Source organism: Geotrypetes seraphini, chromosome 13 (assembly GCF_902459505.1).
Source record: "Geotrypetes seraphini chromosome 13, aGeoSer1.1, whole genome shotgun sequence".
NCBI classification, from domain to species: Eukaryota; Metazoa; Chordata; class Amphibia; order Gymnophiona; family Dermophiidae; genus Geotrypetes; species Geotrypetes seraphini.
Genome location: NC_047096.1, coordinates 2,661,809 through 2,676,181, shown reverse-complemented (window position 1 = coordinate 2,676,181; position 14,373 = coordinate 2,661,809). Strand labels below are relative to the sequence as shown.

Below are 14,373 nucleotides of genomic sequence, written 5' to 3'. Positions count from 1 at the left end.
TCAGCTTGAAGGATCCCTAGCTAGCTGACATAGCCGGGTCACGGTGTAGATGAAGAAACTCCAATTTAGATCAGTGGGTCATAATTAGTACAAAGAACAACCTGTGACTCCACTTTATTGCTCTGAGAAATCACGTATACATACAGGCCTGTTCTATGTATCTGTCTTAAGTGCCAGGCACGGCAAGGAGGCAACAGGATGTTAGCCTGTTAGCTAGCCATTGATGTATAGATTATAGGATGGATTTATGGTTTTGTTTTTCTCTCTGCTGTTACCTTTTGGTCAGAGCTGGTTAGAACTGGTTTGGACTGGTTAGGACCCTATATATCCTTTGTGTCCGAAATTCTCGGGGTCTTCTGTTTATGCAGCCAGTTCTGCCCAGAAGTCCAGCATATATGCATGTTTAATAAAAGCCTTTTTAAATCTCTTCAGTCTCTGCCTCAAGTCTCTGCACTACTAACGGAGGGCCTTATCCTAAAAGGTACCTTCATTTGGCGCAGCCGAACAGGGACTTGATCTACAGACTTGAGCCTGTTTGGCACGATCGTCTCCCTCGGAGGATTTCAAACCTTGCCTCCTACGAGACCCGTAATAGCCGGCATTAACCTGGTGGTTGACCAGGAACGGTTTCTCGTCGAAGACAACGGATTGCACCTCGAGAAGGAACGAATCGGTGGAGATTTCTGGCTCCTGGTTTTGTTGTGCCGGTACCGGACCTGTCTTGGTAAGTGAGAAGTTGATTCCTTCTCTATCCTGTCTCTATCTCTTCTGTCTAGTAACTTCTTAATCTGTTGTGAAGCACAGAGAGGTATATAGGATTCTGGTTTCTGGAAATTGGAACTTTTGTTGGGTGCATATATAGATTGTATAATATGGGTCAGAACACCATCGAGCCCCTTCAGATCATGCTTAAATATTTTACAACTGCCTTTTCTGGCGATTATAGCGACCCTAAGATTTTTTATTGTTTTCTTCATCCTTATTTTTATTGTTGTCAAAGGCTTAGTATTTGGAATTTAATCAACTTTTTGTCATACTTGTCAAATTAATAAAACAAAAGCTCTGGGGACACCTGACAAGACACAGAGAACGAGAAATTGGTGATGTTGAGAAATTACCCGGGGAGATGGAAATAGCATTTAGGTTGGAAACCTGGGAAAAGTTGGTAAAGCAAGCCAGCATGATTGTTTTGCCGAAAGTTGCAGACAGGATAGTGTAAGTTGCTTAACAGGGTAAAATGCATGTGGATCAAGACAGAATTAAGAATGTGAGTTCGCACTGATGAACGAGAATAAAGACTGTGATTTTAGATATATGTTGCGTGCAGTGGATTTGTTACAGACAGTGAGTAATTTAAAGAAAGTTGAGCCAGATAGTTTACGTGTTCTCGCAGTTGTCAAAGTGTGTCTGCTGGTAATAAAAAAAAAAAAAGAAGAAAAAAAAAAAGCAACCGTTTGTCAGACATGTGGGGTTTGTGTTGGGCACACCCTGCCTTTGTATCCCAGTGTTGGGGGATTTAAAGTACAAGACTAACAATGATAGAGGTTAAGTATCCATATTTTTCTGAAAATTGAAATATTTGCTAAACATGGGCTTGATAATTCAAGTTCAAGTTTCAAGTTTTATTATTATTTGATGAATCGCCTATACAAACATTCTAAGCGCTGAACAAAAAAAAAAAAAACAACAAAAAACCAATATTTTAGAGGACAAACAATTTTAAGACACAAGTACAAAGTTAAATAACAAAGTTTTTAAGAGTTTTATAAAAGAGATAAGATCTTTTTCTTTTCTGATGTACAGTAGCAGTGCATTCCACGTTTGTGGCGCTGTAACAGAAAACATGTCATTTCTTCTTGTACCCACAATTTTTAAGGAAGGGACAGTTAATAAGTCTTGTGATGATGATCGTAGAGAACGAGGGGCATAATAAGGAATGATCATTCTAGACATGAATTGAGGCTCATTGAAAGCTAGAACTTTAAAAACCAAGAATAATATCTTAAAAGTAATTTGGTGGCTAATAGGTAACCAATGGGACTTAATCAATAGCGGTGTAATGTGGTCAACTTTTTTTTTTTCCTTTATGAATGAGTTTTATTGATAACGGATGGATTGAGATTACTTCTTTTGTGCTAACAGTCTCCCTTGCTTTCCCGTATTGTGTCTTTATCCTGGTGTTCTTTATGAATTCTTTCTTCCCATGCATGTTTGTATAAAGTGTTATTATCAATCAGAATCTAAATACAATTGGAAACAGAAATACCTTTCAAATAAACTTGGTAGCTCAAACTCCAGAGGAAGGGGGTAGTTATTATGTAAGGACAGTGCAGAGTAAAGTAGCTACATCTAGTCTGCAGCAGTGCCCACTCCTCAGAGTGTAGTGGGACCCAGATGGCAGACAAGAGTTCCAGGTCTGCCTGCAGGGAACATGGCTAAGTGACCTCAGGGGTGGTGTCACGTTAAAATGTCTCTTCTTTGTCTTCGCAGTCATACATACAGAGCTGTTCTGGACCTGTTACAATGAGTCTTTTTCTACCCAGAGAAGGAGGACAATGTTCTGCTTTCAGTAACCTTGAAATGACCTTGCACTTAACATTTAACATGTTTCTTTTTTTTCCTTTGAATTGACATTGCCATACTTCAGAATACCTCTATATTTAACATTGTACACTGTACCTAGTAAGTTTTGCTTATTTTTCAAGATTGAAGCACACCCTAGCAGTTGCGTCCCTGTCTGCCTTATGAATGTAATTGGCAGGGCACCAAGCCAGAGTGATAACATTCTTACGTTTTCTCTTTCGGACGTTCCAGTAACCATTTAGATGCCTTTTATGATTATGTGATTATTATGCCATGTGTTATATCGCACTTTACTTTGCCACTGTGTGCACCCAATTATGATTCGTGCTATGATGGATGTTTGTTTTTGTATCACTGTGCATTTCTCTGCAGATCTAAGTTCAGCTCTGAATCCTTGCCAGCTGGAAGAAAAGTTCCACGCCTTTTGTGTTTTCTATGTTTGTTTATGCCCTGTAATCTTTGTGCTGTCTATCTGTTTGGTTTGTGGGGTACCCCAGGGAAACCAACCATACCATTGGCCATTTTTGGAGATTTTTCTCTCCCTTTTTGCATTTTTGTTTTTTTCCTATCTAAATTGCCTTTCTAGCTGTTCATGCCCACGCTGCCCTCTGGCGCCAGCGTTCCTTCCTCACCTCCTCTGGATCCCCTATCCAACACCACCAACTCATCCTGGACCTTTTGGATGCTATCCTGCTACCCTCCAAAGTTTCTATCATGCACTGCCGGGCCCACCGTCGCCTCCATGATTTCATCAGCCGCGGTAATGCCTTGGCTGACCGCTTGGCTCGCCAGGCGGCCCTCCAAGGTCCGCCCACACCCCCTCTTCTGTTATCCCTTTCCTCCCCTCAACCTTTCCTTCATTCCCTTTCCCCCCAGTACACTGACCCCGAGCGCAAGTGGGCCGTGCAGCAATCTGGCCATTGTACCCTCCCATCTGGATGGATTACTATACCTTCCTCTCACACATCCACCCCCCTCCTGTACGTCCCTCAACTCCTGGCCCTCACTGTTGTCCAACGTGCACACGATTTTTCTCATGCCGGTAACCCAGCTCTCCGCACTCTTCTCCGACAGAATTTCTATATCCCGAATCTCTCTCAACTCATCTCCCATGTCCTGCTCCGCTGTGTCATTTGCCTCCGACACAACCCCTCTTCTGTCAGATCCCCCGTTCCTGGTCACCAGCCTATCGGTTCACACCCCATGCAAGTCCTCTCTACTTATTTTACCCACTTGCCAACCTCCCATGGGTTCCGTTACCTCCTGGTTTTCATTGATTCCCACACTGGGTGGCCAGAGGCCTACCCAGTGCGCACAGAGAAAAGTAGGGAAATAGTAAAGGCTTTACTCCATGACATCATCCCTCGCTATGGCCTGCTCCTAGTGATTGGCAGCGATAATGGCCCCGCCTACATATCACAAGTCACACAAGCTGTCTCTCGGGCTCTGCAAATCACCTGGAAATTACATACGGCCTATCACCCCCAGAGCTCTGGCCAAGTTGAACGCATCAATAGAACTATTAAAACCCTCCTCGGCAAAGCAGCAGAAGAAAGCCGCCTGCCATGGCCCAAACTGATCCCTTCTGTTCTATTTCGCATCCGCTGTACCCCAGGTAAACGCAATCAGTTGTCCCCATTTGAGCTCATGTATGGCCGACCCCCGCCGATAGTCAGCCCAGACCCTGAGTCTCTTGAACAGATAGGGAACGCTATCACAGACGCAGAGATAAAGCAGCTAGGAAAGACCATTATGAAATTACAGAACTGGGTCATTTCTAGAGCCCCGCTACCAATTACAACCCCTGTCCACCTCTACAAACCTGGGGATCAAGTGTGGCTGAAAGTATGGAAGAAAGAACCGCTGAAACCCCTTTGGACAGGGCCTTTCACTGTCTTACTTGCTTCCCCCACAGCTGTCAAATTGTCCCGCCACGAGTCTTGGATTCACTACAGCCGTGTGAAGCCCGCTGCTGAGTATATTTGTGAAAAGGGCCTACTGACCTTCAACTGAAAATCACACGGCTGCCCCACACTCTGGAAGAGTAATCACGCACGTCTGATCCGGAGATCTGACAAGATATTTAATATGAACTCTGTTGTATATTTACTGCTTGTGATTTACGTCTTGCCAACATTGTCCATGTCCCCTACCCCTCCCATGCCTGGGTGTGCCCCTTGTGTGGCACTAGTGGACAATGGGGGCAAAACGGAAAATGTTATTAGATTTCAAACTAATTATGAGTGTAAGGGTCAACTAGTGACCCCTGTATGTATATATAACAAGGTTGAATATTCTATATGTAATAATGGAGATTCACAGATCTGTTTTGACCCCAGAGCAACTGATAGGGATACTTGGATAGAGGTCAGGTCAGTCTGGGATCAGGGCCCCCTGATTCAACAAACCCTGGTCACTAATCCCCATGTCCCGGCCTCAGTCCTCTTTGATGCTTGCCATGCCATGGACAAGAACCCCACCTTCCTTGGATGTTGTGGTGCCCTAGCATGGAGGAGGGAATATATGCACAATGATAAATACATGTGCCTGGCGAGACAGAAGCCGTCCCACTGTGAAGGGTCTTCCGAACACTACTACTGTAACTACTGGAAATGTGTATCCTGGGCTACTTGGGGTATGACCCGACTGCCCACCACCCGAGCCATATTATCCAAAGTGGTGACTACCTCTGACTGTGGCCTCCAGAACTGTAATCCACTTAACTTCACTATCCTACAGCCGTTTAAATGGAACCTCGATGATAGCCTCCGGAAAGCTCGCTATCTTGTGGGCCTACAGATATACGGTAAGGGCACAGACCCTGGTACTGTCTTGCACATCAAACTCGTTGAGAGACACCGAATCCCTGAACAACACAGCATTGTGTTTCCAGACTTTTATGAAACTTGACCAACAAGACTTTGTGCCCTCTGTCACCACCTGCAACCTTTTCATACAGTTCGCTGAAGCCATAGGAGCCACCTTAAATCTGACAAACTGTTATGTCTGCGGGGGCACCCAGCTGGCCTCTGAAAAACTCCATTCTGGCAAAACACTGCATACAGCGTCTCGGACCATCCTTTACCACTCATGTTGGACACCTGCAGTGCCAATCCTTATGGACTAAAAACAGCACCTCTCAGCCCGGTTGGACTTATTGGACCGGAGATCCTAAGTTAAAAATACCCAGACGATGGAATACTACTGGCAATGCTACCACATTAAATGTCTACCTCAACCTGCCTGCTTCTGCCCCTTGGGCTGCACCGGAAGGATACTACTGGATCTGTGGGAAAACGGCATACCCCACTCTACCCTCAAATTGGACTGGCACTTGTGTTCTGGGCACTATCAAACCAGCCTTCTTCCTCCTCCCGTTATCCGAAGGAGAACATCTGGCTGTCCCAGTATTCGATCAACGGGCCCGTTCTGAAAGAAGCCTGGAGATTGGTAAATGGGAAGACACTTGGCCCCCGGAGCGCATCATTGCTGTCTACGGTCCTGCTACTTGGGCTGATGATGATATGTTTGGACTCAACTCACTGACTGATTGGGCCTCCAAACCGGGACTCTTTAAAGCCCTCACCATAATTTTCCTGGTATTCTCTGTCATATTTTGTGTTCTTCCTTGCCTGTTACCATGTTTATTGAAAACCCTTAACCGTACTATTAGGACTACGATTGACTAAAGTACCACCGCCCTAGTCCTGGCCCTTTCCTCCTATCACCCAGTCCCCACCTCTGATACAGATGGCCCTGACCTCCCGTAACCCAGCTAGTCAGCTAGCCTACAGAAGAAAAGTTAGGAATGAAGGATCCCTAGCTAGCTGACATAGCCGGGTCACGGTGTAGATGAAGAAACTCCAATTTAGATCAGTGGGTCATAATTAGTACAAAGAACAACCTGTGACTCCACTTTATTGCTCTGAGAAATCACGTATACATACAGGCCTGTTCTATGTATCTGTCTTAAGTGCCAGGCACGGCAAGGAGGCAACAGGATGTTAGCCTGTTAGCTAGCCATTGATGTATAGATTATAGGATGGATTTATGGTTTTGTTTTTCTCTCTGCTGTTACCTTTTGGTCAGAGCTGGTTAGAACTGGTTTGGACTGGTTAGGACCCTATATATCCTTTGTGTCCGAAATTCTCGGGGTCTTCTGTTTATGCAGCCAGTTCTGCCCAGAAGTCCAGCATATATGCATGTTTAATAAAAGCCTTTTTAAATCTCTTCAGTCTCTGCCTCAAGTCTCTGCACTACTAACGGAGGGCCTTATCCTAAAAGGTACCTTCAAGCTAACTCAACGTCCTGCCCACACACAGTTTTACCACGCTCTGTGATTTCTGGTCTGGTAGACTGTGGCTTCTTAATTCCTTGGGCTGGCAATCTGTGGCTTGCAGCTGGCTCTGGGTTGGGAGCTGGTGTGTACTCTGAGGCTGGTGCTCCCACTGCTTCTGGAGCTGGCTCCCCTGCTTTGAGACAGCTCCCCTTTTCTCTCACTGCAGGAAGCTGATTAATCCTCCCTGCAGGTGTGTTGGTGTAGCCTGCTCTCACAGAGCTCCTCACATGGCCTAAACCAATTTGGGACTGATTGGAAGTGGCTTGTATTCCAGCCCTGCTCGTTCCTGCCCCTGGCTCTAGGCCTGCTGGGAAATGTAGTCTTTCCACTTGTTTCTTTATACCTGGCTTAGGTAAAGCTAAACCAGATCTGCCCGCTTTAGGCAGGGCTTTAGGAGGTTTCAGTGTTGGAAGGCTTGGCTTATAAGTATTCCTAGGGGCTACTTTGGGATACTTGCAAGGGTTTTAACCCTATTTCCCTTCTCTGGCAAGGCTTCCTCACTAGGAACAGGGGCGACCCTGTGACAGTATATGCTTGGTAATTTTGTTCTATAGTTTCCCAGATCAGCTCTGGAACTCTTTTTCAAAACTGGCCGCCCTCCAGTCTTCTGGTATCCTGCTGGATTTTCAAGATAAGTTACAAATGACTAACAAAAGCTCAATTGTATCAGTACTCAGGGATGCATCTCTTAAAGATGGTCCCATGAGGTATATTTTCAGTCCTCCAGGTGACAGGCTCAGTTTCCCTGTTCCCATTCCTTTAGCATAGTGACAGAGTAATGACAGCAGCGTGGCCTAGAACAACGGCCTAGAACAACAACAGGATTCTACCTATAACTCCATACAGATCCCCCCCCCCCCCCGGATTTATTTTTAGGGTTGTAAATGATGCTCTATGCCTTTTTTCCCTTTAAAGTATGAGTGGGAATGTTCTATTCCTTTCTTCGATCTTTATGCCATCTAGAGATCCTCTTTTTGAATTCTGTCATTGACTTAAGCCACAGCCCTTCCCCTGGCAAAGGCATCCATCACCCTCTCCATGCAAAAGTATTTCCTGATTTTGCTTTTAAGTCTCCTTCCTTGCAGGGGGGGGGGGACCCAGGATGGAGCACCCCCTCTTCCAGCCAGAGCACCCATCTCCTTCAGGCAGTGGGAAAGTGCATGGAACTGTCCCAGGAAGTTTGATGGCAGAGGGGTGGGGTTGGCAGAGCCAATGGTATTGCGCCCAGCCTTGCCTTCTTGCATGTCCTCTGGCTTTTGGAAAAGGTTGTTGGCTAACTTTCCAGAATTTAAATCTGTCCCTCCTCTTCTCCAGGATATTCAAGTCCTTGGTCTTTTCTCATCTTGCTGTGCAGACTTCAAGTCTCCTGTGTTCCTGGCACTCTCCAAAAGCTTTTACCAGGGACTTTATTCTGATGCTTATGCCTGGCATCGGCTACCACCTTGCCTATAACCCTGAGATCCCCCTCCTGGTCTATGCATTTCAGTCTCTCACCCCCTGTCCCATACAGCTCTTTTGGGTTTCTGCACCCCTAATGCATCCCCCTAGGCCCGACTTTAAGCCAAGCTTCTAGTGGTGACAGGCTCTGCATCCCTACACCACTGTCTCAGACATATGCTTCCTGTTTCCATCTCCTCCTCCTGCCTGTGGGATAGTTTCTTCTTCATTGCTAAGAACTGGTGCTGAATGCTAAGCCCATCGTTTTGGCTCAGTGCCAGGCAGCTACTTTTGCTAAACTCATCCACTTAGGAAATGTCTCAGCATCTCCCTTTCAGTAATCAGAAGATTTTCTTTTTTTTTCTTTTTTAACTCCTGCTAACTATGTCTAAGGTTTCAGGGGATCCTTGGGGATTGATAGCAGGGACTTGAGATTTGCACCCAGGGCCAGCTCGAGATTCTTCATGCCAGCCTCCTCTGCAATCTCATTTCCTCCCAGACCTGGGCTCCGATTTCGGGAAGTTTGCCCTGACATTTCTTTTCAATTAACTACCCTGTATTGCTTTAGAAAATGTTTTCTGATTTTCTCTGCTGGGTCACATGATTTCTAATGTAAGGCTCGAAATCTGAGCTCGCCCAAGTCCCAGCCTAAGCTTGAGCTGTCTATAGTGCTGAAAGTTTAAAGAGGCATCAACAACGCCGAGCCCCGTCATAGAGTCCGGGTAATAGACGCTTTCTCTCTCTCTCCATAAAGCGACCCCCCCCCCCCTCTCGAAACGGATTAAGACTTACCCCACTGCCCCAGCTCCAAGTCCCTTTTGGAAGCTGGTAACAGGGCAGTATGTTGGAGTGAGGGGCACCGGTGGCAAGTGGCACTTGCCCCCCCCACCCCCACCGAGAGGTGGAGGAACTCAAACATCCCGGCGCCCGAAGGGTTAAGCGGGCAAGAGTGGAACCAGGCCAGGACACTCCAAAGGAAGGGAAGGGAGGGAGAGAGCCCAGCGCCTGTAATTGCATTCACAAAGGAGAAGTGAGTGGGAGGGAAGGAGGGAGAGCTAAGCTCCCTCCCTTCTGCACAGCCCAGAGAAAGGGGGTGAGAGCCAGAGAGAGGAGACCATTTTCCTGCTGCTCTGCCGAGAGAGGGGGGAAGGGAGGGGGAGGCAGGCGCTGCTGCTCAAGCCGGGAGCCGGGGAAGGGAGCTGGAGAGGCGGCATCGCAACACGGTAAGTGCCAGGATTTGGGGCTCCAGGGCTGGGGGAGGGGGCTGGTTTCCCGTCTCCCCGCCACCATTTACTTAGGGGTCGCGGCTTCTTCTGCCTTTGGATGCCCACTGTCTGGACTGGGCTTAGGCTCGCCTGGTCCAGACGATGCCTGGCACTCCCCTCCTAGGGCTGGGGTGTTAGGTCCGGTTCTAGATCAGGTGCTGCTGTTGCCATCTCCCCCCCCTCTAGTGCAAGGCAGTCCTTCCTAAGCAATCAAATATTGATTTTGCTGTAACAATGCAGAACTTTTGACCTAAACACTTTACACCTATAGGACCTTTGAGAAAGACCAAAGCCAGCTCTAGGTGGATGTTAACATCTGACTTTTTGCTGTGGGGGAGAAGGGGAAAACAAGTCTAGGCTGGCAAACAGGGCTGGCCCAACCATCAGGCAAGACTAGGTGGTAGCAAAGATTAGCTGCAGCAAAAGCTGAAGTGCCTACTGATGGGTTTTTTTTAGCCTAAGTTGTTCACATTCAGGTACTCAAGCATTTTTTCTTATGTGTCCCCCGTGGGCTCACAGCTTGTTAATGTACCTGGGGCAATGGGGGGGTTAAGTGACTTGTGCAGGGGACTTTAAACCCACAACCTCAACTCAAGGAACCATCACCACATACTTTATCCTCATTTTAAGAAGATGTTTGATGATCATGACTATCAAAATCTTAGGGGCCTGGAAGTTAATTGAGGGGTTCTCCTATGTAGCCCAACATCCTTGTGCCAGTAAGGCTAGAACCCATGAGTCCCAATTCCATGTTCTAATTGCCATAAGCCAGCAGCTTCTTCCTGCTTGGCCCCTGCTGGGTTTGAATATGGGGGGGGGGGTATTCAAAACGCTCTGCAGAGTCTTTGCGACGAGCAGGCTAGAGCTCCTTTCCCCTAACATAAATGACTGCTGGCCCTGCTTGGGCAAGGAGAGGGATAATGAAGAGCCTGAAATGGGCAACCGGTTCAGGGAGAGTCTCTCAAGCGTAACTGACAGGCCAGAAATGATGTGGAAGTGACTCAAGTCAGGTATCCCAAACATATCGCTGCATAGAAAACAGATATCAAATTGGACATCAAATCTGCATTCATTGTAGCTTAAAGCATCAGAGTAAGTTTTCATGAAATACATAAATAAATCTGTCAATATAAAGCCAAAACACATATTTTTGAAAAAGAAAAGGTTGTCAAATGCTTATGAAACAAAAAGTAGGAAGTTTCTTTTTTAACAGATTAAGGTAAACAATTCTAAATTTGAGTAGCCTTAAAAAAACCCCACAACTCTGTAATATTTTCCTACAAAGGATACAGAACATGAGACTGGTCTTGTCATTCAAAGGCCTGAGATGGACCAATATGTGATCTGCTCTCAAGGGTCACTCAAGCCCCGATGCGCAAAACTTACCGTGTCTGCAACATTTAGCGTACAAGCGTTTGAGCTTCCGATGCACAGAATGGCTCTGTCCGGTCTTTTCCGTGCCTTGTAGCAGAATCCAAGAATACTATTCCAATGTATTACAATGAGCTTCAGGTGATGCCCAAAATGAAGCGCTGACTTTTAACATTCCAAAATTACTGGCAGGTCTGGAGGTTTCAAGTTTAATATACATCATTTCGTCTAGGTCAGGGGTGTCCAATGTCGGTCCTCGAGGGCCGCAATCCAGTCGGGTTTTCAGGATTTCCCCAATGAATATGCATGAGATCTATTAGCATACAATGAAAGCAGTGCATGCAAATAGACCTCATGTATATTCATTGGGGAAATCCTAAAAATCCGACTGGACTGCGGCCCTCGAGGACCGACATTGGACACCCCTTATAGGTAGTTTACAATAGAAAAAAACAAGGTTAAAACGAAAGGGAAAAAAGTAAAAACAAATTCATAATACTGAAATATTCCATTACAAAAACATAAAGACAAGAGACAATATTAAAAAACCCAAAAATTACCAGTAGCATTGAACCGTGTGTGTTAAAAGCATATGGGCTGCCGATTGCATGAGAGGTAGAACTTCAAAAAAAAACTTCTATAGGGTTGGGGAGGGGGACCATATACATCCCACCGAAGCAGTGTAGAAAAAAAAGCAAATAATGTACATCTACGATTTGATTCAAGAAGATGCGCTCATGCACACCTACGACATAGCTTTTCCTGTCACATGTGCATGTTTATGCCTCTCTCCACGCGTCAGCCGCTTTCTCCAACAACTGGTCTAATCGAATTTCGTGAACCTCATTCATATGCAAAGTTTTTCGGAACTTCACTCGTCGTTTAGAAATTGGAAATTTTACTGGCACAGGATTTTAAAGGGGACTTTTGAGCATCGGGCCTTATGTCTTATTGTAACGTGGGGATCCTGAGAACCCCTTGCAACTCCAAGTTTAGGTAAGATTTGTTATTCCGCTTATCAAATTTCTAAGTGGAGCACATAAATTTAAAAATTGGGTTTTATATATTGAATGACAAAGACAAATAATGGGATATGGGGGAGAACTGCATCAGTGAATAGGACAGGAACACATATAGGATTGGTACAGTAGGGAAAAGTTTTCAGGGAGAGAGGGAGAATTCCCTTTACTGGAGTCTTGGAAATGGCAAGGGGGAAGATGAAAATTCTCACTTTTAAAATGAGAGAGAATGCCCCCCTCTCCAAAAAAGGGGGGGCACCCTTGATAGAGTAAGTAAAAAAAAAAAGAACAGCAGTCCCCCCCCCATTCATCCAAGCATCAGGGAAGAGTGGACAGGCAGAATCTGCTGTTACATGAGTAAACGATTCTCACCGTCAGGCCAGAAGCCTTTCATTGGACAAAATGAGCCACAGAACTATCCAGGCAGTTATAAAATGTCTGTCCTCACAGCTTCATGTGTCAGACAAAGGAGATACATTCCTTAAGGCACCAGCACATCCCAGATTTAAATTCTAGCTTCCATTTCGTAAGTCAGGGAGGGCTTGACCAGAACTGCTACAAAGCAGCTTTAAAGTTTCCCTCCACCTTAATCAGCAACACCAGTACTGACTCCCTCCCCCCCCCCCGACCTCCAACATTGCTGAAGCACCTGCTTAGCTTTTCAAATATGTGCTCGGCCTTGGGGGGGGGAAAGGAGGGAGTACCTCACCAAAGGGACTGTGAACATCAAATGTTTCCAATCCCTGCCCCTCCCTTTCCCTTGGAGTATATTCAGGAGGGGAACAGAGCAGAGCTGCGACATTGGAGGGGATGAGCACATGGAGGCTGCATTCGGGGAGGGGGGGAGGATTGTCAGGAGGTAAAGATATCAGAGGGTAGAGTCATGGGGAACAGCACAAACAGCCAAGGAGGTTGCTTTGGAGCATTTGAAAATAGCTGCCCATGGAACATCTCAATCTTGAGTCTGGCATGAATGCATTCCTAAAATGAATACATCTTCTGAGAGGGTCCCATTGAAGGCTGGAAGCAGTGACGTGCGTCAGGGAGCTTCATAATGCTCCTTGTTAAATTACTTTCTGAAACCAGTCTCAGTGAGTGAAATAGAGTTAGCATGAACCCTTTGAAGAGCTACAAGTGGCCCATATCTGGGTGAAGGAGAATTCTGTGGACAGATGAGGGAAGGATTACTTCTTTCAGATCCAGGAAAGTCTCTTGGCTCCCCCGTCATCTGGTAAGCACGACACACTGGTGTGAAGGAGGAGAACAATCGAGCAGTGTTGAATAGAATATGTGAGGAGGGATGTTGCATTGAATCGGTGCCCATGCTTCCTGAATTTAAAAAAAGGACCAATGTCAGGTGATCTCTTCCTAGAGCCGGGGCTTCAACATCAGCCTTTGGATTCTGCGTTGTCTTCATGGGAGACTGTCTGTAGGTCAGGGCTTTCATAGAGGAGCTACTCAAAAGAAGCCATAATGTCAGAGGGAAATTATGACCAGAGAAAGAGTCAAACCGTGACTTTAGATTCATAGCTGCTGGCAGAAGACTCGTTGGGCTGCCAGATTATATTCATATCTCTGTGTCAACCCACTGCATTTCTGCAAGGATATGATAATCAATATAGTATCTGTCAGAATTATCAAATGGTTGAACCTAGTCCTGCTAATTCCATAGTGTTTCTTCACTATTTCATGGAGCTGAGAGGACCCAAAGACCTCTGGAAGCTTCAAAGATGTAATTTGGATGAGGAAAGCAGAATGCAACAACCAAAATCAGGTATTCTACCCATATCTAGCAACACCAACTCTGGACGTGTAGTCCCCTCCCAGCCAGACTCCAGAGACTCCAACGCGGTCAAGAGAGGAGAAGACAAGAAGCCACATGGCAAAATCCCAGACACCACTTTAAATGCTGTGCGAACATGAAAGCACAAATCGAATTTCATCACTACACATGTATACATGGGCAGAAGAAATCCACTGAACAGAAGCGTCTTGGTCCCTCCGAAATGCCTTGAAAATTTACTGAACATTGGATGCTCAACTAAAGTTATTAGGGAGACGCATGGAGCGATGTCACAGGTCTTCTTCCCATCCAAATATAAGCCAAAAAGATAAAAATGTTACGCAGTTGAATGATCCTAGAAGCAGAAAAAGACCAAGAGACGTTGAACCAACCCTCAAGGTCCTATATTACTCACTTTCTCCTATCACTCAACCAGTTTCTAATGTGGTCTGCTAGTTTAGGGTGCAATTTCTTATCTGGCTCCTCTGCAGGACAGTAGTAAAGACCTTGTCAAAATCCAACAGATGACCTCAACCGAATTCTCCAACCTCTCATTTGAGATGATCTGCCTCTTGT

General features: G+C 45.8%; 1 protein-coding gene across 1 annotated transcript in view; it reads left to right on the top strand.

The window, feature by feature from the left end:
* The first annotated feature begins 9,454 nt into the window (after nt 1-9,454).
* Nucleotides 9,455-14,373, top strand: part of LRRN2 (leucine rich repeat neuronal 2) — a 30,289-nt gene continuing 25,370 nt past the window's right edge. The window contains exon 1 of the mRNA XM_033918864.1: nt 9,455-9,582. The gene's annotated coding sequence lies outside the window, so the exon portion shown is untranslated. The remainder of the gene's footprint in view (nt 9,583-14,373) is intronic.